This window comes from Lithobates pipiens, unplaced genomic scaffold (genome assembly GCF_037356315.1).
Source record: "Lithobates pipiens isolate NorthernLeopardFrog02 unplaced genomic scaffold, aLitPip1_a1.2 Scaffold_18, whole genome shotgun sequence".
NCBI classification, from domain to species: Eukaryota; Metazoa; Chordata; class Amphibia; order Anura; family Ranidae; genus Lithobates; species Lithobates pipiens.
The window spans coordinates 564,206,969-564,227,564 of NW_027507758.1; the positions used below are offsets into that span (position 1 = coordinate 564,206,969).

The following is a 20,596-nucleotide window of genomic DNA, read 5'->3' on the forward strand; positions in this document are numbered from 1 at the left end:
ACGCCAAGTCCCGGCGGCGTCCGAACGTCATGTGGTCTGTTGCCCCACACTGCGCAGGTGCAGTACTATACTGTTACTGCGCCAGTGCGCAAGGGAGACAACACTAACGGATCAATGATCCAAAGGTTAACCCTTGCAAGTCGGGCGAATAGATCGTCCAGACCAGGGGGAACACATGTCCACCGGGGGGAAAAAAATTAAGGACACTCCATACCACCCACAAAACATTGTCCCTCAACTCTAGGGATCAAAGCATATCTCCCCACACATAAGGAAAATTATAACATGGGAAACAGAAAACGTATCCATAAAATATAGCATAATATACATCATTTTTGGTAAACAGAGGTATAAATATATATAGCCAGGGGATATAGTCCCCCAGAAAAAAGAAGAAACGTACACCAGAGAATCATTCAGGTAACCATAGTTAAAAAGTATATATAAAGAGGGAGGGGGGGAGGGGAGGGGGTGTGGGGGGGGGGGGGCTAGTTTGGGGGAAGGGGGGGGGGTTTTGGTGGCATATTAAACGTCACCTATTATAAAAACGGTTTGTAAGAAATTGTCTCGTTGAGACCTGGTGGTAGGGTGGCGTTGAGTCGTTCGATCCACAAAGTTTCTCTCTGTAGGATCGTTCGATCCCAATTTCCACCCCTAGGGTTTGGAGAGACTACTTCGAGGAACAAAGAATTGGATCACTGTGGTATCAAAACGATGGTAAAAGCCAATATGTCTACCAATTGTGGTAAGTTTCCCACTTTCTGAATAATATAAGTGGTCACCAATCCTCTGTCTAAGCTCTCGAATAGTCTTTCCAATATAGAAGGCTCCACATCTACAAGTCATAAAATATATAACACCCTTCGTACTGCAATCAGAGAACGTACGAGATAGAAAAACTTCTCCATTAGGTAGAGTAAATTGGTTACCCTCCAAGATCCATGGACAGCGAGGGCAGTTATTACATTTAAATGTACCTCTAGAATGTTTGTGCATGGAGCTAGTAGATGTATAGTGACTATGCATTAAACGATCCCGAAGGGAGCATGCTCTTCGAAAAACTAATTCAGGAGTAGGCCGTACATATTTAGCTAGAACATGATGCTCCGTGAGTAGGTGCCAGTTTTTTGTGAGGATATTGCGAAGAGTTTTATGATGAGCAGAATATGTTGTAATGAATCTCAATGATTCATTACTTGCCATCTTAGGTCGTTTATGTAATAATGTGTCTCTGGAATGAGACACGGCCTTATTAAAGGCTTTCCTCAAGTTAGTGGGGGAGTAGCCCCTGGCTAGTAAGCGATCACGTAGGGCATCAGCTTGAACTTTAAAGTCAGCATCTCGGCTGCAGTTTCTGCGTAATCGCAGAAACTGTGCAAACGGGATGCTGCGCACCAAGGGTTCCGGGTGAGCACTGGTGGCAAACAATAGAGTATTGCCTGCGGTGGGTTTGCGATAGAGATCCGTATATAAAGTGCCATCAGGCTGCTTTATGATGAACAGATCCAAAAATGGAATGGAAGTGGTAAATGTCCATATGGAACACAAAACAGAAAAAAATATAGCCTACCAAGCACAGTGCAGGAGAATGCAAGAAACACTGGCTTATTATTTGTATTTTGTTTTGGATGACACCACTGTCATTTTTGTTTTAACACATTGTTATGTGCTTTTTATTACATTTGTTGTATTTTTATACTTCAATAAATACTTTTTTCTTATTAGATCATTTTTATAACTTTTGTGCCTTAAAAGTTCACCACCAGGGGATTTTCTTTCATTAAATGTCTTTATTTTTCAAAGAATGTAGAGTAAATGTATAGATTATTATAATGACTATTAATAATCAATCAATTTAAGCATAAGGTTTTAAATATTAACGGGAAGAAGGCTACACCTATTACTAGTCCTTCTTCAGGACGATCAGGTGTTTTTCTACCAATGGCCTTCAACGCATACAATACTGCTTTTGAGCATATTTTATTTTGTCTTCCTTTAAAACTCAGAAGTGTTTCAGCCAAGTATTAATATTGATTTTCTGTTGCGATCTGTATTCATAGTGGTATACGAGCAGATGATGACTCCTCGGTAAATGCTTACACATAAAGCCAACAAATAGGGTTTTATAGGAGGCGTTTCAAGGATTTTGGACAAAAGCAGCCACCAGGCACAGATGGGGATTGAACCCATGATCTTTGGTTTACGAGACCAACGCCTTACCACTTGGCCACTGCGCCTTACATTGATGTTGAGAGATCAGGCTTTGGTTGTAGATTGAGTAACCAATAGACTATATATATTTGTTTTACAAATATGTATTTAGATGAGGGGGGAACACCCATAACACAAAATTTGCAATGTTCCTTTACACAGAACAAATGGTTTCTTTTCACACATTCCACTAATACTATACATGTGCTGCCTTAACATAACGCCTGTTAATGCACAATATAATGTAACAGACTGGACCGGTGTGCATGGGCCCTAAAGCTTGACTGCAGATAGACAATTTAAAGTGTTTGTTATCCCAACACTTCATATTCCTGATATGTGCCTGCTGTACCATGTACTTGTATGAGAAAGTCACCTGTTCCCTTTGTATTGCTTCCTTTATGTGAAATCCCTGGTGTTCCTGCCAGTCCCTCTGCTTTCCTATTAAAAAACTGACCATGCTAAGTAGGGGGGCACACTGTGGTCAGTTATCTAGCTATGCTGAGAACTCAGCCTGCTCTCCTCCAATGATTAGACTTGACCTGATATGCCCCCGCTGCACAACCATTCACTGGAAAGCTCAGTGTATTGCTGCCTCCCCCCCAACTCTTATGCAGTTGAGAACAGAGGGAATGTGATCACTTATAAAAAAAAAGAAAAGGAAAATATGTATTTATAATGTTTTCTTCATATCTATACAAATATATTTAGTCTTTCATTACTGTTCATTACTATTTTAAATACAGAAATGGGAGTTGTTCAACTCACCAAAAGGATTTGTATTTCGGTCCACCCAGTTCTGAGATTTACACAGCTCTGCCACAGAGCACAGCCCTGTCTGGTGGAGGAGAGGAGCTGATTTTTTTCTACTACAGCTGTACTTTCACTTGCAGGTCTTCTTCGTTATCCCCAGCCTGTGAATGGACAGTGAAAGAAGGAGCTGATGAGGTCATATCTGTCACTCAGTTCTCCCCTCCTTTCAGCATGCTCTTTAACCTTTGCCGACCGCCTGCCATCGTTTGACGGCAGCAGAATGGCTCCCCTGCGTGAATCGCCATAGCTGTATGGTGGCTGCTTTAAGGGTTATAGGGGGTATTTCTGTATAAATGTCAGTGCACGGCCATCACGATCACCGCCGGGCTCCCGTAATCGCTGGTGACACACCGAGATCCGGGATCTGTGTGTGTAAACACACAGTTTCCAGTTCTCTGAGGGGAGAAGAGACTGATTGTCTGTTCAAAGTATGAACAGTGATCTGTCATCTCCCCCTAGACAGTCCCCTCCCCCCTTCAGTTAGAACACAGAGAGGGAACACAATTAATCCCTTGATCGCCCCTAGTGTTAATCCCTTCCCTGCCAGTGTCATTTACACAGTAATCACTGTATAAATGACAATGGTCCCAAAAATGTGTCAAAAGTGTCCAATCTGTCCGCAATGTCACAGTCCCAATAAAAATCAGATCGCCGCCATTACTAGTAAAAAAAAATTAATATTTTCTACACACTATAACTTTTGCGCAAACCAATCAATATATGCTTATTGAGATTTTTTTTTTTTTTTGCGAAAATATGTAGAAGAATATATATTGGCCTAAACTGAGGAAGAAATGTTATTTTTATTTTTGGCTATTTATTATAATTATTATTTAACCTCATTGACCATCTGCCGTCAGTTGATGGTGCGATTCGCTATAGCTGTATGGAGGCCGTTTTAAGGGGTGTAGGGGGCGCACTCGTGCCCGCAACGTCTGAGGAGTGGTTGGGTGTGCCCGGAGGCCGCGATGTCCACCGGGTACCCGCGATTGCTCCTGACAGAGCCAGAAGGGGGACGGCCCCAAAAAAGTGTCAAAAGTGTCCGATCTGTTCGCTGCAATGTCACCAGCCCAATAAAAATCAGATCGCCGCCATTACCAGTAAAAAAAAAAATAATAAAAATGCATAAATCTATTCCTTATGTTGTAGACGCTATAACGTTTGCGCAAACCAATCAATATATGCTTATTGCAATTTTTTTTAACCAAAAATATGGAGAAGAATATATATCGGCCTAAACTGAGGAAGACATTTTTTTATTTTTTTTTAAACTTTGGGATATTTATTATATCAAAAGGTAAAAAATAGTATTTTTTTTCAAAATTGTTGTTTATTGCACAAAAAAAAAAAATGCAGAGGTGATCAAATACCACCAAAAGAAAGCTCTGTAGGAAAAAAATGACATCAATTTTGTTTGAGTACAGCGTCACACGACCGCGCAATTGTCAGTTAAAGAGACGCAGTGATGCATAGCAACAAATGGCCTGGTCAGGAAGAGGGCAAATCCTTCTGGGGCTGAAGTGGTTAAGCAGCACCACACGTGTCTTGCACCTTGTGCTGTTTATTCCTCCCTTTCTGCTGTATGGTGAAATGTTAGCCCTTGTACACACGGTCGGAGAATCTGTCGGAATGAGTCTTATCGGACCGCATCGTCGGATAATCCGACTGTGTGTGGTATGCATCGGACTGATTCCGTCCGAATCTTCGTCCGACCCAATTTTCCAACATGTTGGAAATATTTACCGACCAACTGGGCCGGACGGACCTAATCCGATCATGTGTAGAGCATTTTCATCGGACCAAGTGCCACGCATGCTCAGATCAAATTCCTACATCAAAGCTATTGGCTACTAGCCTGAATGTAGTCCCATCGTAACGAAATTACGTCATCACGTTCTGAAAGATCGGATTTTTCGCCAACTTGGCCCAACCGTGTGTATGCAACAGTTTCGGACACAATCCGTCGGACTAAATCCGACGGGCAAAATCCAACGGATTTGGTTGGCAAAATCTCCGACCGTGTGTACGTGGGCTAAGAGGCTGAAACCAAGTAAAATCTAGGTACTTACACTGCTTGCATTTAAAGAGAACATTCAACAAACAAACCTTTCTGTAATAGTTATCTGTGATAAAAGAACAAAAAGGGGCACCTACTAAGTGCAATTTGTTTAAAATGATGTTTATTAATAGTGTAATCAGCCAAGTGGCTACTTACATGACAGTAGTGAGAAACAAGCATGGGTGTATCTCAGTATGGGGTGTGCAGTGTGGTCCAGGGATACGTCCTCAGCGTGGTACCAGTGCGCTGAGCTGATCCTGGATAAGGAGAGGGAATCCAGAGAATGGAGCCAGCTGGCCTGCGCGCTGCTGGGCAGGGGCGATCCCACCCAAGGTGGCGACATTTGTTTGAATGCAGAGGCCGGGCGTGACGTCATAACATCGCTCCCAGCCTCCGAGCGATCATAGAGACTCCAGCGACCATCTGGTCCACCAGAAATCTCTCTCGTCACCCTCCGGGGGCGGAGGATCCTGTGTCTGACTCACCGATGGAAGCGGTGAGTCGGTAGAAGCACTGGAGGGTGGCGGGAAGAGGGGCGTCCCCTCTCGCCACCCATAAGAATGATCAAGCAGCGGAACAGCCGCTATTATAATTTTTATAGTGCAGGGAATCGCAGACTGAAAAAGCCGATATCTGAATGATGCCTGTAGCTGCACCCATCATTCAGATATACCCCCGCATATTCAAGGACGTCAAATGTTTAAACTCTTATGCCTTGTACACACGGTCAGAAATTCAGACGGAAAAGGTCCGATCGGATTATGTTGTCGAAAAATCCGATCGTGTGTGGGCTCTATCGGACTTTTTCCGTCGGAAATTATGACAGAAAAAATTTGAGAGCAGGATCTAAAATTTTCCGACCCAAAAATCAGATTGGACTTTTTCTGATCGTTTGTAAAAGTGCCACGCATGCTCAGATCAAATTACGAGACCAAAGATATTGGCTACTAGCCTCTACGTAGTCCAGTCGTATGCAACAAACGTCACCATGAATTTTCCGACAACTTTGTCTGACCGTGTGTATGCAACACGAGTTTCAGACAAAATCCATTGGAAAAAAATCAGACGGATTTTGTGGTCGGAATGCCCGACCGTGTGTACAAGGCATTATGGACATACACAGTAGCACTCATATCTCCCAAGTGTGACAGAACCCACTGTCACTGTGTGTTTTGGAAGGGGATGTGGGCTGGCCTCCTACCCACAGACTATGGCCCAGCAGAAAACGTGAGATTTGGAGGGCTATTTGCCGTCTCCCACCACCTGGAGAAGATGCCACCTCCAGATATTTGTGTTCGCGGTTACCGGTTCATGAGAACTGGGTGAACGTGGCATCTGTGGCTGGGCTCCTGGAGTCGCTTCTGGCTACCTAAACCTATTGGCCCAGCTGGGCTAAATATATATACTTTTATTCCACAATGTACTTTTAGCTGATAAAGACATATACAAGATGGCGGTATTCCCAAAGCGTGGGGCTACAAGACTTGGGGACAAAACAGCATTGAGATAATTTAATGTAATGCTACATCCCTACTGCCTCATTTTTTTGAAACAAAATAAACAGTTTATGCTCTGGATGTTTAACCCTCAACACCTGTGTGGCTTGTCTCGTGATTGAGGGGTTAAGGGCTGGTTATGGCGAATCTGCAGGCTGCGGGTGCGTTTGGAGGACAGGAGACACAGGTCTGACGGAGGGGTATCCAAGATCCGTCACAGTCCAAGGATACCACCGAATCGGGGGATATATATATATATATATATTTATATATATATATATATATATATATATAGATATAGATATAGATATAGATATATATATATATATATATATATATATATATATATATATATATATATATATATATATATATGAGGAATAGAAATAGAATTCTAATTAAAATGAAAAAATGTAAATTAAAATTATAATTCTATTTCTGTTCCTCCAATATATATATATATATATATATATATATATATATATAAAATATGTATATATGTGTGTGTGTGTGTGCGTGTGTGTATATGTATGTATATATATCCCGATTCGTTGGTATTCTTGGTGATATGAATGCTGATGTGTATGTAGGCACCCCTTTTTGTTCTTTTATCTTGCCTTCTAGAGTCTGCTTCACTCTCAAGGGAGCTGCCATCAATGATATTCTTTTATTGTTTTATGGACTTCTTGTTTTATACCGGGACTTTGCTCCTTTTAGGCTGATTCACTTTATTATAGATTACATTATATCTTGTACATAGCCCTTTGTTTAACACTGTTCTCTTATGCATTTTTTTTTGCCATAACGCAATGCTTGTACCAGTCTTTGCGCCATTTTTTCCTTTTTATTTTAATATTTATGTGTACATTTAATGTATTTTATGCATGTTATTTATAACATTCAGAGGTCCGTTGCACCAGATGAAATGTGTGTAGGGTGAGGCCAGTGGCATATGATTTTGTAAATCCACCGTTGATCCCCAGTGTGGTGTGTTTTGCATGTGTAACTCTGTAACCTTTTGTAAGTATAGCTACTTTTAATAAATCATGTGGTTTTAGCATACTACTCTATGGTCTTTTGTTATTTCTCCTACCCATTATTACTTTGAGGTGCTGGCTTTGGATAACCAGTGAAGTACCATGGAGATGGCGGGGTCAGTGGTTTCCTGAGTGGTGGCCCCCTAATTGGGTGATTTCTGTGGTGTTGAACTTTTATCATTTGGTTATCTTTACTGTTTGTTAAGGGAACTGGCACACTTGTCTGTAAGGTGGTGTCAGAAACCATGAATCAGACCAAGACAGAAGTACAATTAAATCACACTTGTTTATTAATAAAAATAAAAAGGTAAATAGAGAAAGCGTAGTCAAAGCATAGCCAGAGTCCAGTAACCGGATAGAGTAGTCAGCCAGGCCAGAGTTCAATAACCAGATCGGGTAACCAGCCAGGCCAGAAGTCAGGGATCCAAGTAGAGCAACAGCAAGCAGGATAAGGAGCCAGAAGGGATGTCAGCAATCCAGTCTTTAAACAGAACCGCAAGAGATGGTTTCTTGTAATGTGACCAAGGCGAAGGCAGATATGAAGTGATCTGGACAGCTTTAAGTAGGCAGGTCAAATGAGCTGGATAAGGAACAGCTGGTAACTGTGGAGAAAGATGAGAGCTGGCAATTAGCCGACAGCTGAGCAGCCAGCCCAGAGAAGGAAGGGCTAAGCCAGCCCTGACAGGTGGTTTGGGATTCTTACATGTGGACTTTCATTATTTTCAAGATTTCACATTTGGACTTTTATATTGTAGCACTCTCTAGTGCTATAAATGTAGATAGGTTTTTGGTATAAGTGTAGGTAGAGTTTTGCAGGCCTGGCTTGCAGCCAAGCCTGTCTGTCTTTCCTGGGTTGGGCAGAAATCCAGGGACAGTTGGGTGGCTCACAGGCAGCATCACTAAGACCCCCCCCCCCCCACTTCTCGAATGTTCTGGAACCTTCAGTAAGAATGGGAGGGGAGGCTAGGTGGAGCTGCCTGGAGTATTCTGAGGGCCCTGACTAATTCCCAACTTGGATTGGTAAGGGGCAGACCCCCTCAAATACTCAGGATCAGCCCACCTGGGGAGGAGTTGTTCAGGTGGAAGCTGGAGATGGAGTGTTAAGCTGTCTTGGTGTTTGAGGGAGCTACCATTTCTGGAAGGCGGGGTGACCTTGGGCAGACAGGACCTTCCTAAAACCATGGAGGTGTCCTGGACAGGAGGAAAGGGATCAAGGAGGAAAGTGGGAGAACCCTGCCAGGCAAGACTCCAGGACCAATAGCCAGTCAGGAGGACTGCGGTGGCATGGGCAGTGGAAAGAGGCAGCTACAGCTAGGAGTGCTGGCAGGGCCTGAAGAGGTGGTACTGGGAGCAGTAGTTATATGTGGGACAGCTAGCACTAAGGACTACTTCTTTTTGCTACACCATAGGGGCCCGCAGTCCCTGCCTGCAAAGGGCATTTGCTTTGGGCCTGGCTGAGCCAGTGTCAGACCCTCAACAACAGTGCTAGCTGGTCCTGGAATTGATAGTCTACAAGCAAGTGTATGTGCTGGAGTTGAAAGAGAAGAGGTTGTATATATCGAAGTGTATATAGTTCAGTATATATTTCATCACTCAAGAGGGCATCCCATATGCTCCCTATCTCCATCCAAGTTCTGTCTCCCTAATAAAACAAAAACAAAACAAAGTACAAAGACTGTTTCTTGACTTAGTGTGTCTGGAAATTTGTGTGCCGCTACAATATATTTCTCTTTGAAGTTTACTTCTTCGTTTTGCATAAGTGAATTATGGTTTAATATGAATTAACCTTTTTTCAAGTACATATTTTTGTATTGTGCTGTACAGAGATTTTTTTTTTTAGATTGGCTATGCATGATATTTACCTGTAAAAGCCTGGATGCCTCCATCTTTAAATGTGATGTAAGCAGTCTCAGTGGACTCAGAGCTGTCAGTCTTATTTCCCCTTCCTCCTCCCCTTGGCAGATATTTTTAGAGTTATGAAGTACCCCTGCCCCCTTTTCCCTGGGCAGATGAGGAGGACCACAAGGTGGCTCAGTTGACTAAAGTTTCAAGCCCCAGGGTTAAATTATTGTCTCTGTGGAGTGGAAGAAGTTGGGTCAACAGTCACTGTAGAACATTTGACAAAGCTTATTAGAGAAGGGAACAGGATACCCCCAAAAAGCAAAAAATTCAACTCCATACATTTTGGCTAAGAATAAGTAATACATAAATGTGGACTTTTAAACAGACTGGCAAATCATAACAGCACCTGGCAGTACAAATACCTACAGACACCTACCAAATACAGTTGAGCCACCAGAATTCATCCACCAGCAGCAGTGTGCACCCAGCTCTTCAGGATTTTCTTTAGCAGTGAAGCTTCTTCCCGTGGTGCTCCATCCAGCTTCACTCCTCATGGATGTACCCTCCAGCAAGGCAGTGTAGGCCCTCCAGGCCCCAAACTCAAACCAGCTATTGTCTTCATCCTCCTCAGGAAGCAGACTTGGGAGTCAGAGGCCTCAATTTCAACCCTGTCTCTTGCCAGCAGCCCAGGAGGCAAGGACAAAAAGACCTTTCTGAAAGGTCACCCCAAATATTTATAATCTCCCAACAACTAGTAGTAAGCTAGCAGTAATTGGTCAGAGAGAAATAATTATATTAAATTATTGTATCTTCTTGCTCTGTTGCCAGGGACACTCTCCAACAGCAGAAATAATGTAGGCTTAGGGAAAGGCTAACAAAAGCAAAATTAATGATTCATGCTCAGGATGACTACAGCCTAGCAACAACACAAAATGTAAACTATGGACACTTTTGCTTGGGGAAGGATCCTTACAATTATGTATGAAGATGAAGGTAGGGGTGGAGGAGTTGGACTAGAAACTATGACATACAAGGAGGGAGGGTACTATGCTAGGGAATTGACTCTTCCTGGGGTAATCACATTTTCCAACAAGTTCAAAGACACAATGCTAGTGAAATTTTTTTTTTATAGAAAGCAAAGCACTGCATGCAAACATTCAAAATACTTGATATTTCTGTGCTTTTCCCTACAGATTTTGAAGTAGGTGGCAGGGTCTCTTTAATATAAACATTTAATGATGTATTAATGAGTACAGAGCTGTGTTCATTTGCGTCTCTTCTATGTTCTTGGAGTTCAGTCTTAAAGTATTCCTGTACTAAGAATAATGAACTGTCCCTCGCTATTAACAGATGAACATTGTCAGTTGATGGAGTTCATTGTGAATGAGGCAGAACACAACACACATTAGCCCTTGTACACACGGTTGGACATTCCAACGGAAAATGTCAGATCGGACCGCGTTGTCGGATAATCCGACCGTGTGTGGACTTCATCTGACTTTTTCAGTCGGAATGTCCGACCAACAAAGTTTAAGAGCTGGATATAAAAAATTTCCAACAACATGATGTTTGTAGAAAATTCCAATCAAAGTGCCATGCATGCTCAGATCAAATTCCTAGACCAAAGCTATTGGCTACTAGCCTGAACGTAGTCCCATCGTAACTAAATAATGTCATCATGTTACGAACGATCGGATTTTCCGACAACTTTGTCCGACCGTGTGTATGCAACACCAGTTTCGGACAAAATACGATGGATTTTGTTGTCGGAATGTCCGACCGTGTGTACAAGGGCTTAGAGTCTAGATAGCTTTGTTATTCAAAACTGTACAAAGGGAGCAATGATTTATTCCTGGTAATGGGAGACCACCTTGTTCAAGGTTCCCATTTATATAACCAACATCTTATTACCACTTATTCAAAGGAAGGCTACAGTATAAACTTTTTGTATCAACTTTATCTTTCCTAATGTTTTTGAAGTTTTTAAACTTGGTGTTTTATTTAGTAGCTATTGACTTCTGGGTAAATGCTAAGACAAAGTGAGACATAGATAGTGATGAGTACATGTAATATTTTTGGAAAGAGCTACCATTAGTCACAGACATAATTGAACTCATGGCCTTTGGTTTGCAAGGCCAACACCTTACTACTTGGCCACCATGCCTAGTGCTTGTGGACTTTTAAAGTGTTAAAGAAAGGTCAATCCCATGAGAAAGGGTTTGCAGAACATAGTTCCTATTCCCTTCCTGTGTTTGCTAAAGACAGATGATGGTTTTGGGTTTTACTTTTACAATTTGGCAAAAATTAGAGCAGTGTATGAAATCCATCAATGGAGTAGGAATAGGTCATGAGTTATTGAACTCTCTACACTAGAGGTCGACCGATATATCGGGCGGCCGATATATCGGCCGATATTTGCCGTTTTTTAAAATAATCGGCATCGGCCGATTTGTGCTGATAAAAAGCCGATTTAGAACTACAGCGGGACTTTGAAATGACTTCTGTATAGAAGTCAGTCTAAGTTGACTGAGTCGTCATAGCAACCCTTTCCTCCTCTCTGGGCAGGCTGCCAAGAAAAGAACAGAAAGATACAATGTTTACACTTCAATGAATGAAGTCATCTCTGTGTGTAGAAGTTCTCAGTTTAACCATTTAAAGACTAAATCTTTTCTGACACTTGTTGCTTACAAGTAAAAATCCTGTATTTTCTGCCAGAAAATCACTTAGACCCCCCCAAAAATGATATATATTTTTTTAGCAGAGATCCTAGGGAATAAAATAGCGGTTGTTGCAATATTTTATGTCACACGGCATTTGCACAGAGGTCTTTCAAATGCATTTTTTTGGGAAAAAAATACACCATTTAAAAAATAAAAATAAAATAAAAACAGTAAAGTTAGCCCATTTTTTTTTTTTTTGTCCAAAAGTTTTGACTACCTGTTTTTATTTAATATATATATATATATATATATATATATATATATATATATATATATATATATATATTTTTTTTTTTATCTAAATCATACATACAAGTAAACTGATTGGAGGTTTGTTTTGTTTAATAAATGTTTAAGTGTAAGAAATTTTCTGTATCACGTATGAAGGCCGCTTTCACACTGGAGCGGGCAGGCGTTGATGGTAAAACGCAAGTTTTAGCGGCTCTTTACCATCATTTTAGCGGTGCTATTTGGCTGCTAGTGGGGCACATATAACCCAGCTAGCGGCCAAGGAAGAGGTTAAATGCGCCCATGAAGCACCGCTGCCAAATCGCATTGCATGCGCTTCGGCAGTGGTGCCCATTCATATCAATGGGCAGGAGTGGTGGAGGAGCGGTATACACCACTCCAAACGTGCTGCTTGCAGGACTTTTTTTTTAAGATCCTGCCAGCGCATCGCCTCAGTGTGAAAGCACTCTGTCTTTCAAACAGACTGCAGGGGAGCCATTTTACAGGCGCTATTTTTAGCCCAAAAGCGCCTTAAAACGCCCCAGTGGGAAAGGTGTGTTAGATCAAGGGGGATTAAAAATAAATAAATAAAATAAAATCGGCCTAACATATCGGCCCAAAAAAATCGGCATCATATATCGGCTATCGGCCGCCATGATTTCTAAATATCGGCATCGGCATCGGCCAGAGAAAAACCCATATCGGTCGACCTCTACTCTACACACTAACAACTGATGACTTTTGGGTAATTACTGAGACAAACGGAGATGAATATTGAGATAGGCATACAAAACATTTTTAGGAAGAGCTACAGACAGGTGTAAAACGTATGATCTTTGGTTTAAAAAGCCTATGCCTTACTACTTAGTCACTGTACCTGGTACAAGTGGGCCTTGTGTTGCCTGTCTACAAATCCAATTGTGCAACTAGCGCCTAATTACTGAGCCAATTATTTCAAATTCCATAGAGCTGTTGCAAGCCTTTTGACCATCAAATGCAATGCAAATGTTTATGTTGGTAGCAGGGTCTCTTTAAAACAAACATTTAATGATGTGTAAATGAGTACAAAGCTGTGTTAATTTTTGTCTTTTCTATCTGCCTGGAGTTCAGTCTTAATGTATTCCAGAATAATGAACACGCTCTGTTGCTATGAACAGATAACATTATCTGTGGATATCCGGTAGTTCATTGTAGATGAGACAGAACACAACACACATTAGCATCTAGATAGTTTTGTTTTTCAAAATTGTACAATGGGAGCAATAATGGTTTATTCCTGGTAATGGGAGTACACGTTGTTCAAGGTTCCATGTTACATAATGCTAACAAAGCCATAGCCGTCCATTCTACATCGAAGACTGAGAAGGAAGGTGTCACCGAGGTATACTCATAAAATTGAAGCTGTTATTCTAGACACGGCAGTTCAAACGCTGAGTCATTTATTACTTAAAAGCTAATTTACTAGATCTGACAGCCTAATTTTGAAGTGTATGTAAACCAGTGTTTCTCAAACTTTTTTGTGTTGCGGTGCACCAAAAATATGTAAAAAAAATTCACAGCACACCTTAAAGATTTAACAATTTTTGTGGTGAAGAACATATTTATTTTTACATATACTGCATATTTAATTTTAAATTTAATGTGAAGGATGTGTCTGCTTTTGAGAGCAAATCAGATTAAAGCGAGGTTCCAAAGTGCACGAAAATGTGTGGATTTCATCATCGATTTTAACCACGCGTCGACCAGTGGCAGAATGGCACGGCTGGGCAAAACGACATTATGTTACGTCGCTTTTCCCTGTGGCCACTAGGGGTGCGTGCCCGCTGCTTGTCCCCAGAGCCAATGCGAGTGCATGGCCATCGCGATCACCGCCGGGCTCCCGCGATTGCTGGTGACACACCGAGATCCGTGATCTGTGTGTGTAGACACACAGTTTCCGGTTCTCTGAGGGGAGAAGAGACTGATTGTCTGTTCATACAAAGTATGAACAGCGATCTGTCATCTCCCCCTAGACAGTCCCCTCCCCCCTTCAGTTAGAACACAAAGAGGGAACACAATTAACCCCTTGATCGCTCCCTAGTGTTAATCCCTTCCCTGCCAGTGTCATTTACACAGTAATTGGTGCATTTTTATAGCACTGATCGCTGTATAAATGCCAATGGTCCCAAAAATGTGTCAAAAGTGTCCGATGTGACCTCCATAATGTCGCAGTCCCGATAAAAATTGCAGATCGCCACTATTACTACAAAAAAAAATTATAATAAAAATACCATAAAACTATCCCCTATTTTGTAAACGCTATAACTTTTGCACAAACCAATCAATATACACTTATTGCGATTTATTTTTTTACCAAAAATATGTAGAATACATATTGGCCTAAACTCAGGAAAAAAATATTTTTATATATATATTTATCATAGCAAAAAGAAATCTCTATTTGTGGGAAAAAAAGGACGTCAATTTTGTTTGGGTGCAACGACTCGCACGACAGCGCAATTGTCAGTTATAGCAACGCGGTGCCGAATTGCAAAAAAAAAATGCTCTGGACAGGAAGGGGATAAAATCTTCCGGGGCTGAAGTGGTTAAGAGGTCTCTCTTTTTTGATTTGATTTCAGTCAATGCAGAAAATGCAAACTCACAAAACCTCGAAGACACAAATGGCAGAATTTGTTTGATTGTTTTGTAACTGATTGAGCGGTCTCTATTATTACTATAATATAATTAGAGCAATCAAGTTCTCCCGAGATCTCGCACAAGTCTTGCGTTTCGAAAGGAACCAATGAATGACAGACTGACAGGGATTGAATGTTTTTATATGTTACTCCTTTAACTTTTGCGACATTGATTTACCATTTCATTTTACGATATGGTCAAAGTTTCAAGACACTAGCAATCTTAAATATTTTTGCAAAACTCCCACAGCACACCTGGAAATCTTATGCCCTGTACACACGGTCGGATTTTCCGACGGAAAAGATCCGATCAGATTATATTGTCGGAAAATCCGAACGTGTGTGGGCTTTATCTGACTTTTTTCGTCGGAAACTCAGAGGGAGAAAATTTGAGAGCAGGATCTCAAATTTTCAGACAAAAAAAAATCGAATCTGACCTTTTCTGATCATTTGTAGAGAATTCCGATCGGACAAAGTGCCACACATGCTCAGATCAAATTACGAGACCAAAGCTATTGGCTACTAGCCGCAACATAGTCCCGTCGTAACGAATGAACGTCATTGCGTTCCGAACGATTGAATTTTCCATCAACTTTGTCCGACTGCGTGTATGCAACACCAGTTTAGGACAAAATCCATCGGAAAAAATCTGGCGGGTTTTGTGGTCGGAATGTCCAACCGTGTGTACAGGGAATTAGTGTGCCACGTCACACAGTTTGGGAATCACTGATCTAAATCCAAAAAATTAAATATAATATATATTGCAGCTTATTGGTCCTTAGATGTCTCCTCCTCCTCCACATCTACCTATCATAGAGGGGACATACTCTGTAGTCCCCAGGAAATAACTAGGGACAATGGGAGTTATTTATGAAAAGGTGAATCGAAAAGTCAAGTGCAGTCGCTCTAAATCTAAGGGGTAGTTCTGAAATAAGGGAAAGCTCTGCTGATTTTATCATCCAATCATATACAAGCTAAAATGCTGTTTTTTTTATTTTCCTTGCATGTCCCCCTCGGATCTACAGCGACTGCACTTCCAAGAGAACTTGTGGTGCAAAGTGGATTTGCCTTTAGTAAGTAACCCCCAATGCAACTGAGAAGAGAGCAGCACAGGCAGAGAACATAGGATATTACCATCTGACAAGATTGCAGGATCAAGAGGAAGGCATTTTTCTGCAGTTATTGAACAGATATAACAAACAACTTTCAATGGCATATTTAAAGTGGAACAAAACCCATCGATTTAACGTTTTCAAAAAACAGTTACATTCCCTGCATGCCAGGATTGCTAACCATCACACTTGCTTGTGTTCTCAACCAAAATGTCAAACCACCCAATGGCTGGTGTCATAACTGATCACATGTGTAGCACCATGGCAGTTGCAGATCAAACACAGGCCAAGATGGCAGCTTCCTTGGCTGAAAAGCATAGGAGGGTTTAGTTCCGCTTTAACAAACTAAAATAAGGCAGATAAGTGAAGTTGATTGCTAGGGTTTATATATCCTTTAAGCATATACTAGTTCCTTTATTAGATACACCTTTCCCAAATAAGCTAGGACCCTCTACATATAAATGTAGACAAAAACACTTTTGTTATAGACACTTTATTAAAATGCATAGATATGGAAACATATATTTATATAAGATTTAAACATTTCTTTTTTTTTTAGAAAAATGAATATGTATTGTGTGTCTGGGGCAATATTAGGACAACTGGTCATATCCACCATATAGTAATTAGCACATGAAAAAAGCCTAGTTCCATTCAAAGTCTTTCAAATGTAATTAGATAATAATCATAGAGAAAACCTTTATTTGTTATTAGCTTGGTCATTCCCCTATGATGAACAGAAAGGCTCATCACAAATGATCACCTTTTAGGAGCCACTGCTAGTGACAGAAAATTTGTATGTACAGCCTTATAACATAGTACTGGAATTTTACTCATTCCAACAAGAACCATCAAAAAACTGCACGTTATCTGGACATTACAATTCAGATGGTTTTGATAGAAAATGACTACATAATGATAGTTTGGCTGGAAGAGATTTGAAAAGGAGAGGAAAGAAAGAACAGATCGAGCCTGAAACTTGAAGCAAGCTTTGTGACGAGTATCTAGACTTTGTATTGTGTTAAGTATACTATACAATAACGATTTTTCTTTAAGTGCTTACATTCTAATGTTAGGTTCTTTATATAATAACAGACTTTTTTGCTAGAATTACTTTACAGAAAAGTGTTATTGGAACAAATTGTTGCTCTCCACCCTTTGGAATGTCCTTTTGTGCAGTGTGAAAAGACTTAGGCCGCGTACACACGGGCGGACTGTCCGTCCAACTAAGTCCGTCAGACAATCCGACAGACAGTCCATCCTACTTTCGAATGAACGGACTTGACCACACACGATGAACAGACAGTCCGCCGAAAGCTTGCGCGATGACGTGTACGGCACGTATGACGGGACTAGAAATACGACGTCTAATACACTGCAATGCAACCTTCGGCCGTGTAAATCCTTTCTGAGCATGCGCCATACTTAGTCCGTCCAACTAGCCTACTCACGAGCGGACTGTCCGCTGAAACCAAGTTTGGACGGACAATATTACGGAAATTCCGAAATACTTAGTCCGCCAGACTGTCCGCTGAAAAAGTCCGCTGATGCCCACACACGAGCGGATTGTCCGCTGAAACACGTTTCAGCGGACCAAGTCCGTCAGACAGTCCGCCCGTGTGTACGCGGCCTTAGTTTCCAAGTTCTACAAGGTGTTCGAGAGTCCGTATCACAGTGAAACTAATAAGGCATTACAAAATAACAAAAATGTAACTTTCTTGCAATTAATGTGCTGCTTGTGCAAAGTCTTAAAGTGATTGTAATGTCTCATTTAAAATAAAAATAATAAACACATCATACTTACCTCCAATGTGCATGGGATTTGCACAGAGCAGCCTGGGTCCTCCTCTTCTCGGATCCCTCTTTGCTGCTCCTGTGGCCTAACCCTCTTGTCGAGTGCCTCCACAGCAAGCAGCTTGCTATGGGGGAACCTGAGCCAAGCTGCAGCTCCATGTGTCCATTCAGACATGGAGCTGCTGTTCAGCACTGCCCCCTCTCTCCCCTGATTGGCTAACTGACATTGATTGACAGTTGTGGGAGCCAATGGTGCCGCTGCTGTGTCTTGCCCAATCAGGAGGAGAGTCCGAGATGGGCGTGAGATTTGTGGACATCGCTGGACAGAGATGGGGTTAAGGTAAGTATTAGGGGGTGCTGGGGAGGCTGCTACACACAGTAGGCTTTTTATCTTATAGAATGCATTAAGATAAAAAAAAACCTTCTGCCTTTACAACTTATTTAAGTGGTGTTAAATGTTTATATTTAGGAGGTCCTACATGGAAGTTGTCTAGGATAGGAGCTTAAACGCCTCCTGTTTTGGTCAAGGGATTAAGAACCTAACTTGGCACATGCCTTGTTTGCGGATCTCCGTGAACATCAATCTTATTAATTTTTACTTTTACTTTGTAACTCTTCTAAATAAACTTTCAAAACCCTCACCATGAGCAGAGGTTGTTAATTTCCTTTTCATTTGTTATATATTGTCCTCAAATCATAAATTTGGCCTGTACAGTGAGGGGGAAAAAAAATATATGCTGATTTTGTACGTTTGCCCACTGACAAAGAAATGATCAGTCTATAATTTTAATGGTAGGTTTATTTTAACAGTAAGAAACAGAATAACAACAACAAAACAAAAAAAAAATCCAGAAAAATGCATTTCAAAAAAGTTATACATTTATTTGCATTTTAATGAGTGAAATAAGTATTTGACCCCTTTGCAAAACATGACTTAGTACTTGGTGACAAAACCTTTGTTGACAATCACAGACGTCAGATTTTTCTTGCAGTGGGCCACCAGGTTTGCCCACATCTCGGGAGGGATTGTGTCCCACTCCTCTTTGCAGATCCTCTCCAAGTCAATAAGGTTTTGAGGGTGATGTTTGGTAACTCCAACCTTCAGCTCCCTCCACATATTTTCTATGGGATTAAGGTCTGAAGACTCGCTAGGCCACTCCAGGACCTTTATGTGCTTCTTCTTGAGCCACTCCTTTGTTGCCTTGGCCGTATGTTTTGGGTCATTGTCATGCTTGAATATCCATCCACGACCCATTTTCAATGCTCTGGCTGAGGGAAAGAGGTCTCATCCAAGATTTGAGGGTATATGACCCTGTCCATCATCCCTTTGATGAGGTGAAGTTGTCCTGTCTTCTTAGCAGAAAAACACCCCCAAAGCATGATGTTTCCACGTCCATGTTTGACAGTGGAGATGGTGTTCTTGGGGTCATAGGCAGAATTCCTCCTCCTCCAAACATTGGGAGTTGAGTTGATGCTAAAGAGCTTGATTTTGGTCTCATCTGACCACAACACTTTCACCCAGTTCTCCTCTGAATCATTCAGATGTTAATTAGCAAACTTCAGACGGGCTTGTACATGTGCTTTCTTAAGCAGAGGAACTTTGCGGGTGATGCAGGATTTCAGTCCTTCACAGAGAAGTGTGTTACCAAATGTTTTCTTGGCAACTATGATCCCAGCTGCCTTGAGATCATTGACAAGATTCTCCTGTGTAGTTCTGGACTGATTCCTTACCATTCTCATAAATCATTAAAACTCCACGAGGTGAGATCATGCATGGAGCCCCAGACCGAGGGAGATTGACAGTTCATTTGTGTTTCTTCCATTTGCGAATAACCGCACCAACTGTTGTCACCTTCTCACCAAGCTGTTTGCCGATGGTCTTGTAGCCCATTCCAGCCTTGTGTAGGTCTACAATCTTGTCCCTGACATCCTTGGACAGCTCTTTAGCCTTGGCCATGGTGGAGAGATTCGGATCTGATTGATTGCTTCTGTGGACAAGTGTCTTTTATACAGGTAACAAGCTGAGATTAGGAGCACTCCCTTTAATAGAGTGCTCCTAATCTCAGCTTGTTATCTCTATAGAAGACACCCGTTAGCCAGAAATCTTGCTGATTGATAAGGGCTCAAATTATAGACTGATCATTTCTTTGTCAGTGGGCAAATGTACAAAATCAGCAGAGGATCAAATACTTTTTTCCCCTAACTGTATTTGCATCAAAAATGTAGTGCTCTGTGCACATCAAACATCTAAGATAAAACTCAAAACCCTCTCAAAGAACACAGATCACAGTTTGCATAGATCTCAGAAAGCACTAGTCCAAAGATTCCCAAAGATATAGATTCTTCCACCAAGAAAGCAGGCCCTTGTTATAAATTAATATAATTGAACTCAATTCTTGTTCCATATGTAGCCCTTCCACTACAGGCAATGCGCATCATTCACAGGTATAAAATGTAAATAAGGCCAATCCCCAGTGCTATAAGATCCCCAAAAAGGCCATCTAAAATCTCCCAAGTGTGCTTTTAATGTATAAGTAGCATTCCAATACCTCACAAACTTGTCGCCAGTTTGACGCAATCTCCTGGCTTTCCAGTTGACTTGGTGCTCG

General features: G+C 41.3%; 1 non-coding gene across 1 annotated transcript; it reads right to left on the reverse strand.

The window, feature by feature from the left end:
* Positions 1 to 2,165: 2,165 nt before the first annotated feature.
* On the reverse strand, positions 2,166 to 2,237 carry TRNAT-CGU (transfer RNA threonine (anticodon CGU)). The gene has a single exon. It is a non-coding gene; the product is annotated as a tRNA-Thr (tRNA).
* Positions 2,238 to 20,596: the final 18,359 nt, after the last annotated feature.